Source organism: Notechis scutatus, chromosome 2 (assembly GCF_049901735.1).
Source record: "Notechis scutatus isolate UNSWTSFEM ecotype Mainland chromosome 2, rNotScu1.2, whole genome shotgun sequence".
In the NCBI taxonomy this organism is placed as follows: Eukaryota; Metazoa; Chordata; class Lepidosauria; order Squamata; family Elapidae; genus Notechis; species Notechis scutatus.
Window position 1 is genome coordinate 56,913,726 of NC_142010.1, and position 14,984 is coordinate 56,928,709.

Here is a 14,984-nt window from a genome sequence, read left to right on the forward strand (position 1 = left end):
CTAAATATTTCTGTTGCATACACATCTATATCTTTAAGCTCTATTATCAGTATTTACCTAATGTGTCACCAGATGCAAAATTATGAGAACATAAAAATAGAAGAGCTGTAAAAACAAAACATGGGATTTACAATAAAGGAGAATATTTGTAGCTCAGGATTGACATGAGGGTCCTTGATGCTCTCTGAGCTTGCTTATTTTCTTGCAGACATTTCATTACCCAAACTAGGAAACATCACCAGTGCTAGTAAGGACTGCTGTTTGCTGTCAGTTTATATTCTGGTGGTTTATCTATCAGTGATGGTGAGGGTGGACTTAGAGATTCTTTGATTGAGCTGTTTGCTGTTGGCTTCTTTGGCAATTTCTTGATTGGGGTATTTTTTACTTGATTGTTGATCTGATGTTAACCTTAGTTACAATCCTAATCCTACTCCTGGTAGCACCTTTATCAACTAACAATTTTTATTAAAAAGCACCAGCTTTCAAGAGCTGCAGGTCATTTCATCCCCTACAGAAGTTGCGGGTGCTCCAATATTGGAGGTTTTTAAGAAGATATTAAACAACCATTTGTCTGAAATGGGGTAGGGTTTCCTGCCAGAGCAGGGGGTTGGACTAGAGGATCTCCAAAGTGCCTTCCAACTCTTATTCTGTTCTGATTGATTCTGTTAAGATGTATGGTGCATTTTGTTGCCACCAGAGTCTAACACCGCTCTAATCCTACAATGTGCTCAATAGCAGAGCAAAGCTGTAGATCTAAGAGCCTGGCAGGATGCATATTCAGAAAGCCAAGGCTTTAGTCTAGAACCTGGACACAGAGCGTATGGGATATGTGGGAAAGATAGGAAAGAACAGGTTGCAAAACTGGAATAATATTTTTCTTGGATATTGAAATGTTTATTCTTGAGTTTTCTGTAACATTTGAGTTCCATAGCTCAGCACAAAAATTTGTACAAAGGTGAGATGCATTGAAACTAATGGGGATTATTCTAATTTTACAAGCACATGGTATATATCTAATCATCTGTATCCTATTTTTTTTTCAATTCTGAAAGCAGTGACTTAGAAAATGCAAATTTATATGATAATCTAGTTTACATCTTCCACCCCGGTTTAATTTCTTATTAGTCTGGAAAGACACTTTCGAAATTCATTGTGTGCCAACCAGAAGACATTTTTTAAAAAAAAATAATGTTTACTGTCCACAAGATGGCGCTCTGCTTCTGCATCAGAGATACCAATACCCTACAGTTATTTTTCATAAAATAAATGAAAAGGGTAGTTCTAAAATGAGGACAAAACTTGTTTAATATTCAGCCTCAAGATTATTCAAGTAGTAGATATTCTCGAGCAGATGCCCGTTTGCAATGACTGACTGGGTCAGAGAAATTGTGCCTATCTTGACCTTGTACAGTACAGGACCTTTCAGCCCATTGCACAAAAAATCATTCTATATTATTTAAACCAGTTTGGAGCTATAAAAAACAATTCCCAAATCCTGAATTTGGCTTGGAAATGTGCTGGCTGCCAATTCAGCTGATGGAGACTTTGGCAACACGATCCTATCAGTCAGACCCGATTCCTAATTTTACAGCTGAACTGTTTCAAGGGGTGCAGCTCATTGCAACAACCCAACTAAGATGTTATCAAAGTACAAACTGGTGTAGCTTTTCCAGCCCAGAAAAATCACAGTTTGAGTATTAATATATGAGCACCCTCGAAATAATGCCTAACACCTTCCAATATAGGCTGAATAATACCTTCCCCACATCTGGAATGCTGTTCAACTTCATCACCTTGATCAGCCACAGATTTAGAACACCTATTGCCTATTAGCTGAAAAGGACGTAAAACTGGCATTTCCATAGACAGGCCACTAGGCATTCCATTTCCAGGTCATTGCTTGCCATTTCGTTATTCTATGATTGCAGAATTAAACGTGCATATACAGATGAACATAACTGCTTGCATTTTACTACTGATTTCTATATTGTAGACTGTTCTGGGAATATAAGTGGAAGATTGCATATCTAAATAAATACATACTGTTCTTCTCTAATGCGCTAACTTTCTAGGTGCAAGGGACTATTTTAATTAAATAATGTGATTACTGTGCTAGTTCATTAAGGCAATGCATACAGATGGTCCTTGTTTAACAAATATTTGTTCAGCAAATGTTAAATTTACAAGCGGTAGTTACGAACAGTCTTCGGAGTTCCAGCATTCCCGCAGTCATGTGACCATTATTTTTGACCTTCCATTCTGGCTTCCCACAAGCAAAATCAAGGGGAAGCTGGTAAGAAGTCAGAAGTCAGGGTCATATGAGATTCTCACTTAACAATTTGTGTATTTATCACTTAACAACTGCAACTGGGACCTTAGGAACTGTCAGTGCTAAGCAGTGCAGTCTCATGATCTCATATTTTACAATGAAACAAAATTTCATTTACAAACACAATGAAATTCACTTAGCAATGAAATTCCAGTCCCCATTGCCATCCAAAATCAAGGACTTGAGTATAATCGGATTTGCTTTGTCTGAACACAAAGCTGTCTTCCTTTCCTTGCCCTGTCCTTACCCAGTCTGCTCATTTACATATACCTTCCAATCTTCTCCCATATATTCCTTTGTCTAAGCATACAAACACTTTTTATTGTTCCCCATTGGACTTGCTTTCTAAACTCCTCCACATTCTGGTCTCCTTCCTTTAAAACATGCCAGTTTTTCAGTGTCCTTTGGGGGGTAATCTAAGCTCTTGGAGGCCCATCGCTTCATCATTAGTCTCAGCAGAGCTTGACAAAACAACTTGCATCTGCAAGCTTGTTTAAAAGTTCTAAAAGGGGATTAGCTAATCTACCAGATTGGTCTGCTGGAAAACATCCTTTATATGAAGGGAACATTTATAAACATCCTTAATAGATACTTGCCTTTTTTTTCCCTTTTGATTTTCCTAAAGAAGTGGTGACAAATAAAACAATGTCAACTTAATGGAAGATCATGTAGAAATGGAATGACCCCAATCCACTGAATCAGCTTGGTCTGTCTTTCAAGAACTACTACCTCTATACCATGACCTTGTCCTTTAATTTCTTTTTAGTTAGCAGTTCCTCTTGGTGAGTTCATTGTGAAAAAAAATCTGGGGTCAATATGCTGGCTCTTCTCCATTTCCTGGACTGTCAGTTTCTCCAAGTAGACGGGACTGCCTGATATTGTGAAAGTAAGTAAATCCCAGATTGCCAATTGCCAAAATAGGAACAAGTTGCCACAGAAGCTACACGCAGAAACTATTTTACCCTCTCTTTTCACTTCTGATGGCACAAACTGGAATGAGTGTGAGAATGCAATCAGAAACACCCTTAGCTTGTCAAGATGTAAATTATTCCAAGCAGACAAACTTTAAATCAAAAATTTTAATGGCTTCTATTTGCATTTCAAACGGACACTGAGTAACCCCTGATGCAAATGAATTTATGTGAACTAAGAGGGATGCCTGTCTTTATTTTATTTATTTATTTATTTAAAACATTTATACGGCTGCCCATTTTATATTGAACTCTGTGCAGCTCCCAAACACAATTAAAACAATATCAATAATAAAACAGCATTATGCATAGAAATTAAGGCCATAAACATTAAAAACTTGGCACCAAAATTCAACTTCCGACATACAGTCCCTTATGAAATCTTCTCATTCACCTGAACCCATCCCAGCACTTGGGGATGTTGGCAGTTTGGCAAGAAAAAGAGAAGTAGGAAATAAATGTATGTCCCTGTTCTCATCAATTTTTGAAATTGTTTTCTGACCAACATGCCCTATGCCATTTTGATGGATTAAAAGACAACACCACCTTGTGTATTCCTCCCTACTCAGCCTCTAGGCTGGACTGATGTGCTTGCCTTAGAAAAATTTGATGGCAGAAATTAAAGAGAGGCTAAATTAATGATGTTATAAAATGTTATATTTACTGCTTTAATGTTTTATACTATGGCTTTTCTTATATTGTAAATTGCACAGCGTCATGTGACAGAGGGATGGCATACAAAGTTAATAAATAAATAAGAACCACATTATTATCGACAGTGACCTTTGCTCCTTTTTCTATATTGCAAGTGTGTTGGGGAAGGAAAAATTATCATTATGGGTTGTAAAGATAGTCAAGATAGATGTCTCACAAGGACTGAGAGTTGTACAACTGCTTTAAAGACGGTGTCTGGCTTTGTGCCTGTGCCCTCATGCATAGCCACATTGCTTTAGTGGAATTTTGAACAAAAGTGTTATTTTCCAATTCCAGGATATATTTCTTTTATTAACAATACAATACAACATTCAAATCAAGGAGGTAGGAAGTCTTCACATTTTGGTAGAGATCAGGCATCATATTTGCACCTATGAGCACCCCACTTGTTTAGCAGATGGCCTGAAATTGAAAGACATATTGAACAGGATAGAGTTTTCCTCAGAACCATCTGTTTCAAAGCTGCAGGAATTAGGATAAGGATGAAAGAACGGACCTGATCCTTCCTAAATCTATTGGCAGTACGAAGATTTAAGCTATCTATTGGCCCTGAGCGTGGGTAACTTAGCCAGGAAGATAGGGGAAAGTAGCAGGGTTAATCCACAGGAATGAAAAGAAACTCCAGATTCTGGCCACAATTACATTAACACTTTTTAATTCATTTATAGAATATGTATACCAGCCACTACACTTGTGTGTCTCTTTTTAAAAAGAGCCACTTCTATTTTGAGGTGATTAATGCCATCTCTTGATTAGAGTCATCTTTTTGCCTTTTGCCTTTCAGGAATATTTCCCTGTTAGATTTCTATTTTACCTTCTCCACAGCTGAAGGAATTATTGATAGTTCTCCTTGCTTTATAACCTGGCTAACTGGTTAACTGTTATTTGTTATCCTTGTGTCAAAAAGTGTATCCTGAATCTCAAGTCTAGGTCGAAATCTTAAAAACCTGAGTGGCATAGGGGACCTGCCGGAAAGTCTCAGAACATAGTAACAGTTAGTGATATGCTCATGACTTGTGTGTTGGCCAAACCATGGAATTCAAAATGAAGGCTTAGTCCCTTGGTGCAGCTAGGTGGGACGGCTCTGTTTGAAGCCTGCCTGTCAGCACACCAGGCGTGAAGCCGAGGGCTGTCAGTGTGCCATCTTGTTCATTAAACGAGGGCTTTCTGTTCTCTTGCAGCATGATTAAAGCAAATAAACCAAAGCTCTTGATTGTGTGTGTGTGTGTGTGTATATATATATATATATATATACATATATATATATTGAACATGGGTAAAATAAGGAATATGGATGTAAACAGAAATACTTGAAGTCAAGCTGTGTATATTACCAAGATCCTGACCATTTGTTAAACAGTGACTTGCTTGGCACCTATTCCTGAGGGTCTTGCTTTTCTTGGTGTAAGGAAGATTGACTCCCTGGGTTTAATAAAGCTCATAGAGCTGCCAATGTCGAGCCTAGAAAGAGTCAACTGAGTAGGCAATTTGCCTTCCAAGGTCTTCAGCCAGTTTTATTGTAATTGACAGGTCAGGCAGCACTTTGAGGTAGAAAACCCACACATGTTTGGCACACGTTTTCCACTGGAGGTTCTTCCAAGTGATGACAGACAGGCCTAAATAGCTTCATGCCCACATACATCCCATTTCCTCTGCTAGACCCTAACCCCAAAAGTGCCGGGATAGGTAAATTAACAATTGCCCCAGGGAAATCTCATTGTTTAGCTTGCCCTATCTGGGTGACAAAAGCTCATCTGGAGGAAAATGAAATGAAATGATAAAATAAGTGAAGCTTTGCTGCATGTGATTTGATAGCTCACTATAGCCTTCATTCTGAATTGGCACTGTTACAGAATAAAGGCCCAAGTTCTGCCAAGGGTTAGCAATTCATTTCGTTTGATCTTCCCCGAATCATTAGTTGCAATGTTGTATAATATTTGGACTCCCAGACAAAGCAGTTCACTATTATTTTGTACAAAACAACATGCATTTACTTGATATCTCAACTGTCTTTCAAGAAATTCAGGGAAGCATATATATACTCACCACATCTTATTTCAGCAATGGTTTTATGAAGTAATTTAGGTTGAGAACAACAATTCAACCCCCATTGCCTCATGAAGATAATGACAAATGGATATTGTCTTTGTCTTCCCTGCATAAAACCACCCAAAGAGATATACAGTTAAGAACTAATACTACTGCAAGTAAAAGTAACAACAGATACAAATGCACATCTCTGTTTAAGTCCAGCCTAGATCAGTGGTTGCCAATCAGTGGGCCGGGGACCACTGGTGGTCCGCGAGAAAATTTTGGTAGTCCGCAGAGAAATGTCACCCTCAAAGTACCCCCTAAAGCAGTTAATCCAGGCTGCATGGGAACACAAGGCTGTGCCGCCCACATGGCCCACAAGGCTTGCGTCCCTTGCATTGTGAACAACACAAGGTAGGGAGGGGGGGAGGGAAGGGGGGAGGGGGGAACTTGCCCCACTCACCCCACGTGCCTGGCCTGGTCACCGGGCTGCTTCTTTCCACTTCTTTCTCCTTCTGCTTTTGGCTGCACACAAGGAAAGCAGCAAAAGTCTTTCTTTCTCTCCCCTAAACTCTGCCAGAAATGAGTCTTTGGGACCCTGCAAGGCATCCTGCTCCAAGAGGCTGTGCCAGCAAGGACTCATTTCTGGTGGAGTTTGGGGGAGAGAAAGAAAGACTTCTGCTGCTTCTGCTGCTTTCCTTGCATGAAGCCAAAAGTCTCTCCCCTCCCCCAAAGAACAGAGTTGGAGACAGTATCCTGTGATCCCAAGTAAAAAATGATCAATTGGTAGGAAAATGGGGTGGGGAATTTTCCTGCAGACTCTTTTTGGGATTTTCCTAGGGTCTCTGGTCCGTGGGATTTAAAATTATGAGTTCAGTGGTCCCTGAGGTCCAAAAGAAGAAGAAGAAGACAGAATAACAGAGTTAGTGATCCCTGGCCTAGATGGCATGCCAGCATACTTACAAAACTACAGACAAACTTCAAATTTATTTTAGCCAAGGTAATAAAATATTTTATCAGTGGGTCTATAATTACTGAAAGGATACTTTTAAATATTTTTCATTAACAGCTCATGATGTTAATATTTAGATAAGCAATTATATTGCTTTCTTAGCCAGCATCTCTCCTTTCTACTAGCTAAATACATATGTATTTGCTTTTGTAGTTCTTTTCTGAATCCTTAAAAAAAAAGTAGTATGTACATTTTTTTTTTAAAAAAAAGGCTCTCTTTTTGAATTCACTTAGCAGAATATTTTGCATGGGTAAATTTGTGATAAAATATTAAAACCAATATTTTGTTTTTGTTTTATTGTTTTGTTTTGTTATTTTATTTTATTTTTTATTTATCACATATATATAACTGCCCATCTGGGTTGTATGCAACAATCTCATGATTTAAATTCTGAGTCTTTACTAATACTGAATGATGATGACCACCAATGTTTAAGGTTAAGGGTAAAATACCTTTAACAATATCATAAACCCACCTGGATCAATTTTGCAACATAATATCTTCCGCCATCTCATTTTTCTTGCATAATAATGGATATAGCAGATCTGACAAATTAAAAGATAAACATTAATTACTAAATAGATAGTGTTTCCTGGAGAGCCTTAATTGGTTGCCCGTCAAAGCAGATCAGTCTAAAGTGTCTCCTTCAAAGGTGTCCTTATCTTTTGTTGTCTGCAGTTTCAACTATGTTTTCAACACCCACATTACAAATGTCCATTACAAGCTTTTGGTCAGGTAGATTACACAATGACATGGTTGGTTAAAGTAGGCAAGCTGCTTTGTCTGTTAAAGCAATGACGGGTGTTTGTATAAATCTTTCATCTGAAACCTTTCAGTGTTTCTAGCATACATTTATCTCGCTAAAAGAAAAGGTGGCTGCGGAGAGTCTCCTTTGTGATAATCATTTGATTAACCTGCCCCCCCACCTTCCTGGTCTATTAATAGGAATCAGCTTTTTAATGGACAGGTTCATTGTTCCGCAAAAATCCACCAAATATTTGAGGGAATACAAGAATTTACGTAAGAATATGCAGATGTTTCAAGAATGTAATGCAAATGGGCAGGCCTTGTTCATTTTATTTGCTAAAACTACAAGGTAGGGAACAAAGGGAGGTCCCAATCATAAATCCAGCCCTTGATGTTTCAGTTTATTTATTTGCGGCATATTTTTCTCTCTCGTTATGATTTTCCTCCATCATTCTAAGCTTCAGCTCAGTGTAACACATCTTCCCAATTCCAGTTAATCTTTGTTTGCACTGGAAAGGGCTTATATGGACATCCAAAGGAATTTAGGGTTGGCTGGATTTAAACCATTCAAGGTCTGCAATTTGGCCAAATACAAAGATTCAGCTAAATGGAGTTTTTCTAGTTTGACCTGCTTGTTTGCTGTAGTATTGCCTTTGATTAGCAGGAGACAGCATAAAACTCAATATAAAAATGCCCAACCATCTTCTTCCGGTACTCTTCTACATAGTGAAATCTTTGAAAACTGCATGCTTGACATGGATTAAATTTTGTTCTATTCAGACAGCAGAACTTAAGCCTGCAATTTTTTTTTAAAAAAAAAAAGCAGGTAAAAGAAATAGGAGTGTGTGTGTGTGTAAGTGTATGTGTGTGTATCTGCCCTTGAACTATTCAGCATTTATCTGATGTTGTTCTAGAAGTGATGTGCTTAGGGTAGGAATACCAACCAATCCTAAACTAGCTATGCTGGTTCTCATCTTACTCACCTTTCAGCCATCATGGGCAAAGTCAAAGAAAGCTGGTTTTAAAATATGGAGAACATAAAACATTGTTTTATTTCTGTTCTGTTGTTTCACTAAGGATTGCAGGAGGATAGCATCTATTCAAAGGTTCGTGCTTGCTAAAGTTGGCCAAGAAATATACCCAAGAGGTCACAGGTAAAAAGTTAGAATATTTCTTCATTTTCATCCTTTTCCTGGCAATATCCCAGTTTACTATGTGAAAAAGATGAAGACTGTATTTTAAAATCAGTGATCTGAAATATTGTGATAGCACATGTTCCTTTAAGGAATTAACTAGGCTAAAAGGGCCTAGTCAATATGTCAAATAGGAGGGCACCATTGACCAGACTTCTACAGAGCAACGGAAGGACACCTTATCTGCTGCTAGCAAACATGTCACCAAGCATCTTATCACTGGAGGTACTGAAGTGAATGCTTTCCACGTTATAGCAGGCACTCTATATTTAACAGAGTACAAATCAATCAATTTATTGACTATTGTTTGAACATGGCGATTAGGAAGTAGGGATTGTCATATATGTTTATTTCTGTGTGGTCCTAAACTAGGTAATGTTGGAGAAGTCCTTGTAAACTTGGTATTTTTGGAAACAATGCAACTTAAATATAGCAGTTATTTTGTTTCAGCTGGGTTTAGTTAAAATTAATCTACATGATACTTGGAATGTGTGACGCCACTTTTCATATGAGTTTTCTTTTTAAAGAAAAAGATATATGGAATCAGCTTTTTCATGGACAGATTCCTTGTTCAGCAAAATTCAGCTTAATGTAGTGCCAGTTTGGCCTAGTGGTTAAGGCACCAAACTAAAAGATGGAGACCATGAGTTCTAGTCCCGCCTTAGCTGTGAAGGCCAGCTGGATGACTTTGGACCTATTACACTCTCTCTTCTGAACTCACCTCACAGAACTGTGAGGGAGAATAGGAGGAGAAAGGTATGTGGAATATAGTTGCCACCTTGAGTTATTTGTAAAAATAATAAAGGGGAGGGGATACAAATTAAATAAATAATATTGAAAAAAGACACATGACTCAATATGATAAAGCAAATGAGGATTTAATTCAAAGGTGTGATTCAATCCAAATGTTCTCAGTCTCAGATTTAACGCTTTCTACTTAAAGATTCCTAAAACCCAGCATTCTTTTCAAAGGAAATAATAACTGGTAGGCAGTCCCTGAGCCCTCCCAGGCCATGCCACAGGATGTCAGGGGATTGATTGCTGAAAACTGGTGCAATTTTCAGCTTTCTTTTAAAAGCATAACAGACTTCGCATACTAAAAAGAAAAACCTCAATAAAATATCATGGAAAATGAGATCTGTGCTGTCCCAGCCAGTCTGTGGGAATTGGATAGTTACTTAGGAATTATGAGCTGTCCCCTTAAGGGAATGCATCATGGTAAATGTAGCTAAAGGTATCCTGGGAAACATAGTTCATGTCACGTGGCCACATCTGTAATCCCGATTGGTCACTAATTTGACCCTCAATGGATTGGGGAAGTTTCCCTCACTTTTGCCTGAACTCCCTAACTCATGGGAGCTGCTTTCTATCGCTATGAGATGGGTTAGGAGTTAACCATCTTTTACTACAAAGCAGATATACAAAGGATTGGTTATTAAAGAAGAACTTTGTCACAAATGTGAGTTATGAGGATACCTGATGAACCAATAAATGTACTGTGTTATGGATGTCTTGTTGAGTTATCTATCTGCATCTGTACAGTTTACAAATCCACTTCTGTACAGGATACAGAAAAGTAAAAGATGCTCGATCAAATATTAAATACAGTATTAAATATTGAGATCAAATATTAAACACAGATAGAAAATCTTTAGCATACATTTTAATATTTAGAAAAGTACTTTAAGAGCACTCAACCCCACTAGAGGAGAGAAAAAGAATATTGATATTTTTATTTGCCTTAGATTAGGTCAACATTCACACTGTCTAATAACTGTATGGTGCAAAATTGCAATATCTAAGATTGAATCGCCAATAATTCAATGCCTACATTAAGAAACAAGTAAAATATTCTTGCCATAAGCTAAGGGACATCTTAAGGAAACTGCTAATTCAAGTAATTTCAACTCTTAAAGTAACAGCACTTTTTCTTCAGTTTCTCATGAAAATGAAAAGAAACAGGTGGTGTACTCATGCATCACTTCTTCAAAATTGTTTGTGGACATTACATGTACAGCCCTATGATCTTTATTTAGATATAAGACATTTCCAACATCCTCTAATCACTAACTACCTTTAGCGTTCAACATCTGGAAAACAGACGAATATATACCAGATTGAAACTCCTTTGCATAGGATTGCAAGAAATTGCTTGTTTAAGTGTTAGTGGGTTCAAAAGCATTCTTATCTTCATTAAATGTATCTTCATTAAATCATTCATCCATTAATTTCCATATATAAGTAAGAAATTGAGTCATTAAACTGCATCAAGGAGAAATAATCATGGCTCTTGTAGAAAAATCAGAAGTATAGACAACCCTAGGAATACAATATTCTTCTACTTCTTGAAAAAAACTGCCACAACAATTTTTTCAAGAAGCATCTCTTCAAAGCACCACTTCCAAGTAAAGTGGTGATCCATTTTAAAGGACTGAAATGGATTGGCTGCATGGCTTTATTGCAGTCCTTTCCTTTAGCAAATATGACATCTCTTCAAAGCACTTTGTTACATCAAGGTATTATATATTGGTGTCCTGCCTGCAGATAACATTCATCATTCTTTAAGTTTTCAAAAGAAGTGGGATATGTTAGAATCAAACTTTCTTTCCCCATTTTTCCTGTTTTGATAAATCATTTTTCACCTTCGAAGAAGCACTTAAATATTTTTTATGCGTCAAGGAACCCTTGCATACCTCTCTTTCTCTCCCTCTCCCTCCCTCTCCCTCTCTCTCAAACACACACTCTGAACATTTCACAATACAATTTATTTCTAACCTATACAATCTACATTTATATTTACAGTAGTAAAGCAACAGGCCTGCAGCATTCCCATTACCTCAAGAGCTAAAATAATGCAGCGCACAAAGTTCATGAAACTACTTTTTTTAAAAAAATCACACTCTCTCAAGAAATTCATAGCAACCCTCTAGCACAGTGATCCCCAACCTTTTTATGCCGCAGCCCGGTACCAGCATCAGCTGGGCGCCGCCATCTTTTTGATGAAAAGTGCTTCCGGTGACCTCACCGGAAGCACTTTTGAATCAAAGATGGCGCCGCCGCCGTGAGCTTTTCCGGAGAAATGGCTTTCTACCCGGAAAAGCTCACGAAGCACTGCGCCGCCATCTTTTGATGAAAAAGTGCTTCTGGTGAGCTTTCTACCCGAAAAGTTCACCGGAAGCGCTGGCGCCATCTTTTTGATGAAAAGTGCTTCCGGTGAGCTTTCTACCCGGAAAAGTTCACCGAAGCGTGGTGCCCATCTTTTTGATGAAAAATGCTTCCGGTGAGCTTTCTACCCGAAAAGCTCACCGGAAGCACTTTTTCATCAAAAAGATGGCGGCGCCCAGCAACCAGCGGCCCGGTAGGACTTGTTCCGCGGACCGGCACCGGTCCGCGGACCGGTGGTTGGGGACCCCTGCTCTAGCAGACTCCCAGTTGAGAAAGGCAGCTACAGACATCCCCAAACAAACAGACAAACAAAAACTACATCAGAGGCTGATTTCCTTTAACTCAGCTTCATGCTGGACAGGTAGAATGAGAATTGGCTAGAACAGTGATGGCTAAGCTTTTTGGCACCAAGTGCCCAAAGCATGCACATGCATGCACATCGCCAAAATACAATGTGTGCATGCCCCCGCATATGCGCCCACTCCCCACATGTGCGGCAGAGACCCAAAGACCAGCTGGCTGGTGGGAAGTGCACACGTATGCATGGCAGAACTGAGCTGCACCCAGAGAGAGGGCTCTGAGTGCCACCTCTGCAATGGTTTACCATCATGGGCCTAGAAGATACTTCATTGGTTCTGCCCAGGTGTCTAAACTGAAGATACTTCTATCCTTCTGAAAAACCTTTTCTCGATGAGCTTGCTTTGAACTCCAATGGCTGTTTCAGCTACGGGGTCCCTGAGAATCTATCGAAAAATTCTTAAAGATTAAGGTTACCAATATATTTAGATAGCTACATCCAATAGTAGCAATGTCTATATTTTGTTTTCTTTTAATTTGCAGCTGTCCTGACTCCTTTCAGTTGTATCTTTAATTAGGCAAGAGGGAGCTGAAGTGGATTTTGCCTTTTTTTGTCCCATGTGGGGTCTTCTCTTGTGTCACACTTCTGGGGGCAAGCAAATCTGGCTCTCAAGGAGAGAAATGGGAAACTCTGGAGAAAAAGCTTAGCTATTTTCAGAAGTGAAACCCTTAGCCCTGGATTTTTGTGTTCTGCTTGTGGCTTAGCTGTCAGTATATACCTAATATACAGTATACAAGGGTATAATATAATACAGTACAATAAGGGTGTAGCATAATGCTTATACTGAAATATACATTATAAAAGCTAGCCTGTTAAACAGGATATGGTGGGTGAGAACTCTTTGGTTTATAGAGTTTTGAATACTATAGGGATATCTTAATTTCAGGTTTGGATGTTTGGGGATTTTTGAGGGTACAGACTTGGAACTTGACTTGAAAACAAATTGTAAGCATCATCAGTCTACTTTACAACTTAAAAATTCAGAAGATGCTGTACTTTTTAAAATTAAACATTTTATTTATTTTTTAATTGAATCTCAGTTGCTTTTTACAAAGGATAATGATATCACAGATCCCCAATTCTTTACAGAACTATATATACTGTGCAGGGGTGGGATGCAAATATTTTTACTACTGGTTCTGTGGGCGTGGCTAGGTGGGTATGGCCATGTGACTGGGTAGGCGTGGCTTCTTCTTTTTTTGCAGCAACCTTAGGAGGCCATTTTTGCTCCCAGGAGGCTTCCCTGAGGCCCAGGAGGCCAAAAATTGAGTGTGTGTGTGTGTGTCGGGGGGGGGGGTTTTACACAGCACCTGTGCTCTGAGTTTTTTTGCCTCCTGGGCAAAGCAGTAAGACAGTGAGGGGGATCCCAGCACAGCTTATCACCGGAACAGCTGATCTTCCGGAGGAAAAAAAAAGAAATACTGCTTCAGCTGAACCGGTAGCTGTTTTTTTACTACCAGTTCGGCCGAATGGTAACATTTTTTATTACCAGTCCACCCAACTGGGCTGAACTGGAAGAATACCGCCACTGATACTGTGAGATAATAGAATGAGAAGCTGTACTGATCTGATGAAATTTGGCTTTTTCTCTCCTTTGAATATCACTTCTACAAGACCATATAAAACCTTACATTTGCATTATATTAACTATACTGGAAATATAGTTATAGTATAAGTACCTGAGAAACATGGAAAATAGCTTTGACACATTTCATCTTGGGCACTTCTTATATCCTGTTATTTCAATCTTACCTTACCCAAAGGTAAGAATAAAGTATTTAGGTCTCTTTTCAAAGCTTTTAATTTGACATTCGATATTTATCTCAAGTTGGCTCTTGGTTTCCAAATTCGAAGTGGTTTCCCTTCAGGTGTATGCTTTTAGTCTGTGTGCCTTGCTTTCATTTCTCTATTTCTTCACTGGGAAAGTAGGATTTAGTCATCCTAACCCTGTGCTGTAGCATGGAAGACATTGTCATCTGCTTTGACCAAAGAGAGCAATCCAACTTTGGACCTAAAGGTTTTCTGCATGTGACATATTTCCTGGTTCTCCTTATCTACTGCAAAAAAAACCCCTCAAATTTTACATTACAACTAAAGTTATCTAAGACTTACACATTTAGGATTCCAAAGGCCCATGGATTGCTGAAGAGGTGTGCTTTCTTGTTCACTTCAGTTGAGGGCACAGCTATGTGTTCACAAAGGATGTGAGAATATCCTTCCCTGGGGGGAGGGGGAGGTCACAGGATCCATAAATACAGTGCATTCTACACCAAATCTTGGATTAAACATATTAGTTCCTAATATATTCATGTGTGTAATAGAAACCAAGCCAGTATAATATAAAGAGAAAACAGACTGATTTTTCATGATTCTAGCTTCATTTTACATCAGGACTTTCAGAGGTGGTATTCAGCAGGTTCTGACCAGTTCTGGAGAACCGGTAGCGGAAATTTTGTGTAGTTCG